This window comes from Oryctolagus cuniculus, chromosome 15 (assembly GCF_051225735.1).
Source record: "Oryctolagus cuniculus isolate XC-2025 breed Fujian yellow rabbit chromosome 15, ASM5122573v1, whole genome shotgun sequence".
Lineage (NCBI taxonomy): Eukaryota > Metazoa > Chordata > Mammalia > Lagomorpha > Leporidae > Oryctolagus > Oryctolagus cuniculus.
In genome coordinates this window covers 49,406,612-49,416,875 of record NC_142881.1, presented here as the reverse complement: position 1 = coordinate 49,416,875, position 10,264 = coordinate 49,406,612, and the positions used below count along the sequence as shown (strand labels likewise).

The following is a 10,264-nucleotide window of genomic DNA, read 5'->3' as shown; positions in this document are numbered from 1 at the left end:
ATGATGAAACCTAGAAGAAAGTATATTTTTAAAATGGAAGGAAAGGAGAAGTAGGAGGAAATGCATACTGAATAGAGCCAAAACTGTACTTCAGGTCCCAGTGCATTCTTTAACAGGGTGAATCATTCTGTGCCCCTATTCAGGGACATGCCCAAAGCACTCTGTTTTCCTGATTGAACGGCCTCAGAGCCACTGGGTTTCTATGCCTATTGGTTTCAATATCCTTCCTTTTCTGTGAAAGTCATTGTAGGAAATTGTCTTAAATATACTGCATACGAATTTTACCCCTGTACAGATTTGTAATATCTTTTTAGTTTATCTTCTCATCACAACATGTTCTTCAAACCAAAGTAGGCCAATAATATAAATAATATAACAGCCGGCGCCGCGGCTCACTAGGCTAATCCTCCGCCTTGCGGTGCCGGCACACCGGGTTCTAGTCCCGGTTGGGGCGCCGGATTCTGTCCCAGTTGCCCCTCTTCCAGGCCAGCTCTCTGCTGTGGCCCAGGAGTGCAGTGGAGGATGGCCCAAGGGCTTGGGTCCTGCACCCCATGGGAGACCAGGATAAGTACCTGGCTCCTGCCATCGGATCAGCATGGTGTGCCGGCCGCAGCATGCCGGCAAAGGAAGACCTTTCTCTCTGTCTCTCTCTCTCACTGTCCACTCTGCCTGTCAAAAAAAAATATATATATATATATTATATAAACTTACACTGTTTCATATTTTTATTCCATAATCAGATCCTAGACACAGAGGTACCGAAAACCGAGCTTGTGAAATCCCTGCATTTCTTCTCTGGCAACCCTGCTCTTCCTTCAGAGTTTTTGGTCAGAAAATTATACTTGTCTTCATCTCATTCCTAATTCAGAAATGTCTTTAAAAAGACAGTTATGAGTGACTGTCAAAATTTTAAATCATGTAATGTCACTCCCCTTCTCAACACTGTCAAATCGATTTTCATCCCACTTAAAGTCCAAGTTTCCTTCCTTCGATTGCTGGGCCCGGCATGACCTGTAACTTGGCTGTCTCTTGGGCTTCAAGTGTAACCACTCTTGAAATCTATTTCTCCACTCCAACCACACTGGTCTCCTGTTGCTTCTGAAATGGGCTTCACAGCCTTTTCATTTGCCGTTTCTCTTGTAGTCACATGGCCAGCTTCCTCTCTTAAATATATTTCTTTCAGAGAAGAATTTCTTATTCACCTTATCTGAAATAGTACTTCCATAATGCTCTATCTACTTGCTTTGCATTACTTAAATTCCAATTAAAAGGATTTAAAAGCAGATGTATAAATCTTCATCTTCTTACGTTGCAAAGAAGCTCATAAGAGGGTTTATTAATTAAATGTGCTGGTAAATATTGAACAACTGGAACAGAAACAAAGAAAAAAGAGACTCAATAGTATTTGCCCTTTTCCTAATTTCAATATACTAACATTATATCATTGAACATGATATTTTTAAGAGCTACACACAACTTTCTGCAATTTAGTAATGGTTAGCTCTAGTGGTGAAGGGACCATAGCATCAAATCTGCTTGAAATGTTGAGATAGTTCACAGCTTATGGCTTCTAGAGAGAGTTCCCAATATTCTTTTTAGGACCAAGAAACAGACTGCTGTCTTGTTAATCCACTGAAGTGTTGATGCTGTGACTATTGTAAAAATAACCCAGGCTGTCTTGACATACAGTATGTTTGAGGGCTGGAGACATTAAAGTAATATTGTCTGTAGTCAGGCAAATAGCACTATTGCAAAATTCACAGGATTTGTGCTAAAAAGACACAGATTGGCTAGAAGAATTTATATAGATGGTAATTAAACCATCTATGTTTTGGAAAGTGTTTTAAGCGTCTTATTTTGGGCTTCATCTTATCATCCAAGAAACCCAAGGAATATATTATTATTATCTCCAATTACTGTTATTTAAAGTGAGGTTCAGGGTCATTAAGGATGTTACCCTTGACCCAGCAGTCAGTAGAAGCTGTGATGCCTTTGTTATTGTCCATTTGTTTTCTTTCTTACATATTATTCCCTTTACTTTGGAAAATGGAAGACAAAATATTTACAACTTCTCTCTTTGATCAAGGAAAACATAAAAATCAGAATGATATATCTCCTCCAAAGCAAGAATTCAGCATTAAAGTAAAACAGAAAATGAGTCACTTAGTATAAAATATGATGGTACTTCAAAAAGTTCATGAAATTGAATTGAAAGACATTTACTGAGGATCAAAAATTTTTGAAAACCATAGGTAGTTTTCTCATAGTATGCATTTTCTGTTAGCTTTGTTTTTAGAGATTTCTTTCTTTGTTCATTTGAAAGGCAGAGTGATAGAGACAGCAGAGTCAGATCTTCCATTTGCTGTTTCACTTCCCAAAAACCTGCAACACCTGGTGCTGAGCCAGGACAAAACTGGGAGCCAGGAGCTCCATATAGGTCTCTCACATGGGTGGCAGGGAACCAGTACTTAGGCTATCATCCGCTGCCTCCCAGGCACGTTAGCAGGGAGCAGAATCAGCAGTAGAGGCAGGACTCGATCCCGGACACTCTGATATGGAATGTGGATGTTCTGAGCAGCGGCTTACCATGGCACCTGCACCTTCCATGAAGTTTTTGAAGCTTCTTTGTGCATTGTTATTTGGTTTCTATCCTATAAATAATTTCTTTCTCCTGATAAAAGAGCTAGTAATACCAAATATTTATGACCTAGTGGCTAAAACAATGAACTAATCTAACTGGAACTAATTTACAAAAAAAGATAAAATTTTATTATCATAAATGTAGTAAATTGTTGTTAATTACCACAATAATTTTTCCCAAATATTCCCTTCCTAAACATCAAGAAAAACAGGAAGAAAAAAGAAGCATTAGGGTGTTTTTTTTTAAAATGTCTGCTCTGATTTATTATCTACTCATGCAAAAATTAAGTGGTTTATTTTACTTAAAGGAAATACATGGAAGTGCATTTGGCATTTTAAATATATGTATTACAAAGCTTAAAAAGTAACCCTAAATACAAGGAATTTAAAAAATAATGCCTGATGAAGAGCATAGGGTTTTAATCACCAACAAATACTTTAATTTTTTTTCTAAATATTACCCAGGAGGTAGCTTAAGCAAATGTAAAAATTAGTGAAACATTAATTTATACATTGTTTTCCCTAAACTTCCAGCTATTGCTCTGGGCCCAAGACTAATGATGTGTTCTAAAATGATTTCACATTCTCTGAACCCTCTTGTAACTGAAAGCAAAGTGTTCAAGGTCGTGGATTTCAATGTCTACTTATAAAGCAAATTCACTACCAATATAAGTCTTTAGGGGATTCCTTGGGTTCATTAATAATAAACTAATATCCACCTGCCTTTCAGCCTACCTGACACTTCCATACTTAGTGTTCACTGTTGCTTCATATGTGTGCACAAATTGTCACGTATCAATAAAATTAGAATAAACTATAAGACAAGATCATATTTTAAAGCCAGTAAGGAAATCATATGTAATTTTCAGGATGTTGAAAAAGAGCTCTCTCAATCTTAGCACTTCTTGCTATAAATGTTATTGTTCAAAGCAGAATTGATTACAGGATATGGAAAGAAGGACCAAAGTCAACTAATACTTTCATGTTAGGACGTTAAATCCAACATCAGCAGAAAAAGTCCAGAAATCCAACATCAGCAGAAAAAGTCCAGTTATTCCAATTCCAAATTAATTTTTTGAGAGTAAATACTTTTGTATTATATGTAGGAAGTGTTTTTTACCTATGAATTAATGGTTTAACTTCTGTTCTGTAGTTATTCAGCTACAAACAATAACCCTGTGAAAATTAGCCCTAATTATAATTTCATTCAATGAAGAATTCAAGAAAAACAAAGCACAATGTTACTTCTCTTCTCTGGCTGTGTGTGTATGTGTGTGTGTGTGATTAAGATTTTGTTTTATTTTTGGTTAGAAAGACATTACCACCAAAGACAGAAATAGCATTAAATAAATTATCTTTATTTTCAAAATGCAAATGTACTTTTAATAGTTGCCAAAGGGTCCATGTTAACTCATTTTCTGTAAATTTCCTTTAATTAGTTGTATTCTTGAAGAGTCTGGGCCATGAAGAGTTTGCTTAAGTCCTGGGCAGTGAATTCCTTGATGTTCTGGCAGTAAATGTTAATCTGGCCTGCAGAGAGCAGCAAGTCCATACTGGCAGGTGGCTGGGGTGATTCGAAGAGCTTGAAAAGATCCTCCTAGGAGAGCGGGTTTTCTGTGAGACTCAGGAGCTGTGTATTCCCCTGTTGGAGATGCTGCCAATACTGTTATTTCTGTGGCTGCTTTTTTTTTTTTTTTTTTTTTTTTTTTTTGACAGGCAGAGTGGACAGTGAGACAGTGAGAGAGAGAGACAGAGAGAAAGGTCTTCCTTTTGCTGTTAGTTCACCCTCCAATGGCCGCTGTGACCGGCGCACTGTGGCCAGCGCATCGTGCTGATCCGAAGCCAGGAGCCAGGTGTTTCTCCTGGTCTCCCATGTGGGTGCAGGGCCCAAGCACTTGGGCCATCCTCCTCTGCACTCCCGGGCCATAGCAGAAAGCTGGCCTGGAAGAGGGGCAACCGGGACAGAATCCGACTGGGACTAGAACCCGGTGTGCCGGCGCCGCTAGGCGGAGGATTAGCCTAGTGAATCTGTGACTGCTTCTTACTTGTGCTCCTCAAACATGTGTTGTATTTAGCTAAATCTTGGCTCATTTATTCTGTTCTGTCAGTAGCTATAGATTCCTCCCCAAGTCATTGTTGCTGGCAAGACTGAGCAGTCCATGTTTGTCTGCTACAGCTTACTTCTTTTCAAGCTTCCGCATAAGACATTGATCAGATGTGAATTAAAAAAAAAAAAATTTATTTTTTTTGAAAGGCGCAGTTATAGAGAGATCGAGAGAGACAGAGAGAGAGCTACCTGCTGAATCACTTCCCAAATGGCCACAACAACCAGGGTTGGGCAAGGCTGAAGCCAGGAGCCAGGAGCTTCTTCTGCTTTTCCCACATGGGTGCAGGGGACCAAGCACCTGGGCCATCTTATTCTGCTTTCCCAGACCATTAGCAGGGGACTGGATCAGAAATGGAGCATCCGGGACTCAAATCAGTACCCATTTGGGATGCCGGCCCTGCAGGTAGTGGCTCAACCAGCTATGCCACAAGGATGACCCCCAGCTGTTAATTCTTTAATTATAATTGTCATTTCTTTGAACACATTCTCAAAAATGATATTTTCCTTTTTCAGTGCTTCTGGGGGAAAACTTAGTCAGTTATTTTATGGTATTGTAAAGAAAACAACAAAGTCTTCGATATTACACTGGTAACTGAACTGGGAATACAGAGTGCCTGGGTGATGGATGAGGCATGATATGATCAATGTTTACTTTTTGAAGGCTTTGTATCATTTTCTTTTTTTCTTTCTTTTTTTTTTTTTTTTTTTTTTTTTTTTTTTTTTTTTTTTTTTACAAGCAGAGTGGACAGTGAGAGAGAGAGCCAGAGAAAAAGGTCTTCCTTTTGTCTTCCTTTTGCTGTTGGTTCACCCTCCAATGGCTGCCACAGCCGGCGCACTGTGGCCAGTGCACCGCGCAGATCCGACGGCAGGAGCCAGGTGCTTCTCCTGGTCTCCCATGGGGTGCAGGGCCCAAGCACTTGAGCCATCTTCCACTGCACTCTCAGGCCACAGCAGAGAGCTGGCCTGGAAGAGGGGCAACCGGGACAGAATCCGGCACCCCAACTGGGACTAGAACCCAGTGTGCAGGCGCCGGTAGGTGGAGGATTAGCCTATTGAGCTGTGGCGCCGGCCGGGCTTTGCATCATTTTCATCTAATACTGGACATCATCAAATTCAGCATCATTCTCCATATGTTGGGGGAAAGGAAAGCAATTAGTGGTTTCAAGCTGATCTTCTGCAACTAAGTGCAAAAGCTTTCCTTGACCAACATCAGTTCTTTGACCTTCTTTTTGATAAAGTTTATTTTTATACTGCCATGCCATCTCTCTGTACTTGCTTTACCTTCAAATCTCCAGAATGACCTTTGTATTTGTCCTTCCCTACACACCAGTATAGGAGTTGGACCATGTGGCAGCAGAGTTGGTGCCACCTTTGCAGGGAGGCATCTTTCCAAGCAGAGAGAAAGAAAAGGGACTGTTTGCTTTGACAGAAATATTATTTTGCAATCCAGAAATGCAGAGAACAGGAGTTTAAGACAAAAAAAGAGTCAGATTCTGTTTTAGTAGTTTAGGCGACACAGGTAGGAAATGCAAATAGCTGAAAAAATTCAACATTAACGTTGTATGTCAAAAGTAAATGCACAATTTAAGCATTCTCCAACTTGAGCCTGAAATAGCTTTCTAGCCAAAGTGGTAAAATTGTGTAGCAGAAAGTACAATCCTCATTAGTTTATCTAATACTTAAAGAATGCAACAAATTGTCTTGCTGTCTTTTACATCAGCATCATTGGTATGGTTCTACAATGTTTACTCCTCAATGAGGTTTCATTCTTTGGTACCCCGTAATATATTGGCACCTTACCTTGAGCTTAGTACATGGAGATAGCAGTAGAATGATCACTCTGGCCATCTTTCCTAATATCTGTTTCAGAGATGAGGTAGGTCAGCTATAGTAATATATAACCCTGTTTTGTTAAAATTAAAACAAACCAAAGGGTTTGGAAACTGTTCCTTCTGCTCTCACATTGAAGACATCAATAGTAATCTTAACTGGTGAAAATTAATATTTGGAGCAATGCTGCCTGTCAAGTTAGGTAGGTGATGACCTTACTCTTGTTAAGGGAAGTTTAGAAGGTCACCATGGCTTTGGCTGGGGCATTTTGATATTAAATGGTAGAAGCAGGTATCAGATTCAGTGAACTTTACATTCTGAATAATTTTCTTGAAAGACTGCATTCACAGATCTTGTTTCCTCAAGTGGGAGACTAGCTCTTTTATCTGCATAGAACAGGAGTCAAAAGGCAGCTGTTGTCAGAGCAAGAAGGACATTAAGCAAAAGGTACTTCTGAGACAGAGGATGAACCTGTCATATGACTATATTTAGAGGATATATACATATATATTAAATACCTCCAGCTCTAAGAAGAGTAAAGCTTTCTTATAATCAGGAAATGATCTGCTAACTATTAGCAGATACCCGATTTTTGCTGTCTGATGAGGCTGGACTTGAACTTCAGCTCTTCTATTGGATAATTATTTGACTTTGAGCAAATTAAAATTTTTAATTCTTAATTTTTATCTCTAAAAATATTAACGTGTAGATTTCAATGGTTTGCATGGAATGAGAACATAGAAATGGAAGCAATTTGTTGTCTAGAACACACTTGCTCAACATGGGATCCAAATTCTATGCAGAGTTGACTTGATTGTTGATGGTTGACTCTACCTACTTGGCTCTCTGCTTTGCAGTGAATATTGAAACATATTTGTCACAAAACAAAGTTAATAGAGTAAAATCCAGTACAAGTGTAAAGTATATAGTATAGAGCTAAGCACAGAAATAGCTTATGTTTTCCACCTTAATTCAGGTAAATCATCTTGTTTCTTTTAGTGACTGTACCAAACTTACCATACTCTAAGACTTAGGTCTTTGTTTTCTTCCCTTTGAGATCATGACAAATGAATGCATATACACAAAGAACTTAAATCAGGTGCGAAGATAGATGTCTGGTTTGCAAAGAGATGAAAGTGCCTTATAAATGTAAATGAAGTTTTTTTCTTGTGAAAATTGCATTGAAAGATATGGTTGAATTCCACATATGGAGCCAAAATGAAATCTCTTTCCTCTTTTATTTTTTAAAAATATTTATAAATATAGTTGAAAGAGTTACAGAGGCGGGTGTGTGTGTGTGTGAGAGAGAGAGAGAGAGAGAGAGAGAAAGAGGGAGAGGTCTTCCTTCAACAGTTTCACTTTCCAAGGGTCCACAATGACCGGGGATGAGCCAGGTAAAGCCGAGAGCCAGGATCTTCATCTGGGCATCTCAAGTGAGTGTCAGTGACGCAAGTACTTGGAACATCTTCTGCTGCTTTTTTCTGGCTATTAGTAGCGAGCTGGATTGGAAACAGAGAAGCTGGAACTATAACCAGTGACCATATGGAATGCCAGCTATCCACTGTGTGACAGTGCCACCCCCTACTCTTTTATTTTGAATTGCAGGAAAAATTGTAGGGGAAGCTTCCTTGAACTCTTTATAACAGGCAGAGCAGCTGGACTGTGGTGAGAATGACAGACAGACTGACAGAGACACTGCTCAACTCCATGATAAGGCTTTGCCTGATAACACATACAGAAAATAGTCTGAAGAATCCAGAGGAATAAAATGGGAAAAAGGAACTATGATCAGAGTTTCATGTCATTAAGGCACAGTTACTCCAGTATTAATAAGTTATGCTTTAATGTCAAGGAATGATTAATCTACTTCCTTTAATATAAAATAGAAACCAAGAGTGTTCATTGCAAGTTCCTATCCCTTATCCAACTGGCATAGGAGAAAAACTTATAGTGCCTATATTTAATAATAAGGCATATGGGTTTATTGCATATTTATCCTTTAAATCATATTAAAATATAATTATATTTACCAAAAACACAAGAGAGAAACTTAGAAAAAATAGAAATCTTTAGAGGATTAATTTTCAAAATGTTAAAAAAGAGCACATATTAAACTAATTATCTTAAATTCAAATAACAACTAATTAAACTTGATTATCTCTAGGGAAAAATTATACCCAAGTGGTTTGACTGAATTTTATCCATGAAAAAATACTATAAAGAAAATGTGATGACTAATTTATTACCAAAAATGAAATTGAAAAAATATAACAGGAAAATTCATGTTAATTTTTAAGGAAATTTATCATTTATTTTAATTTCATTGAAAACACAGAAAATAATCAGATGGAGTGAGAGTTTATATCTGCTCATTCACTCCCCAGATGTCTGCATTAGCTAGGTCTTGGACAGGCTGAAGCCAAGAGCCTGAACTCCATCAAGGTGGCCCACATAAAGTGACAGTGACCCAAGCACTTGGATCATCACCTGCTTCCTCCCACGGTGCAGATAAGCAGGAAGTTGGATTAGAAGCAGAGGGGCTGAGACTCAAATCAGACTCTTTGATATGAGTTGCAGGTATCCCAAACAGTGACTTATCCACTTCTTTGCTTGCCTACTCCAAACACTAAATTTTAAGACATCAGTTAAAGTTAGCAAGATATTCTGTATTTCTCTGTAAATCCTCTATACTAGAAAACCTTTCTATGCATAAATAAAGAGAAAAGTTTTATATTTGGCTGTAAACTCTAGCGAAATCTTCACTGCTCTTATGTTCCTAAAGGGATCCCTGTCCATTTGATGATCACCTCTTAATTAACTTTCCAGAGGGCAGGAACTGCATTGTAGTACATGTTCAGAATCAAGGATAGTACCTGTCATATAATATTTCTTCCATCAGCAAAATATAGATTTTCACAGAACATTAAAAGGAAATTTTTCTCACAACATATAAATGTTTATCTTGCCTGTTTGTCCTGAAGTTGGCGTTTCAATTTATCTAGGTTGTTGAGTACATCCTCAATTTCAAAAAGAGGACATATAATTCTGCAATTCTAATTTGACTATGAAAATAAGAAAGATATTAGGCAAAATATGTGCTTGATGTTGATAATTTGAATATCATGAGCCAATTTCTCTGTAAACAGTGAAGAAAACCTATCTTTATTCAGTGCTGTGAAAAGCCTTGAAAATTAGACTGTTTTGTGAAAGTCAGGGAGATGGAAAATACACGTCTCAATTATCTGCCATTCTTTATTGACCAGAAGTTTCTCCATGTGGATCAATTCCCTGTGTTTCTAGATTGCTAATATTTCCATGCTAAAGAGATCCCCATGAGTATCCTATGGTGAGTCATCAGATGTCTTAGGACTGCTACCAAGAAATGACTAGGTTGTATCTACTCAACAATGGTACAGGACTACCTGGAAATGGGTTCCAGAGCATTGACTGTAATTTTCAGAAGTGTTGACCAATGAAGAAGGTTTTTCACCCCTGTCCATAGAATTTGTAATATTCATTACCCTTTCTCGTTTCTCATTTTCCTTTGCTCTCCTTTGTCGTAACTTCTTCCATGCTCATTCAATGTCTTTGGTGCTTTTTTATGTTTTATTTTATTGCAGCTATTACTGTAGTTATTCTGCTGCTATGACTACCTCTTTGATTTTATTCCTCTTTCTCTATCATTGA

The 10,264-nt window shown here is 38.1% G+C and overlaps 1 pseudogene; it reads right to left on the bottom strand.

Moving 5' to 3' along the window:
• Positions 1-4,075: 4,075 nt before the first annotated feature.
• LOC100338009 (eukaryotic translation initiation factor 3 subunit H-like) lies at positions 4,076-6,132 on the bottom strand (annotated as a pseudogene).
• Between the last annotated feature and the right edge of the window lie 4,132 nt (positions 6,133-10,264).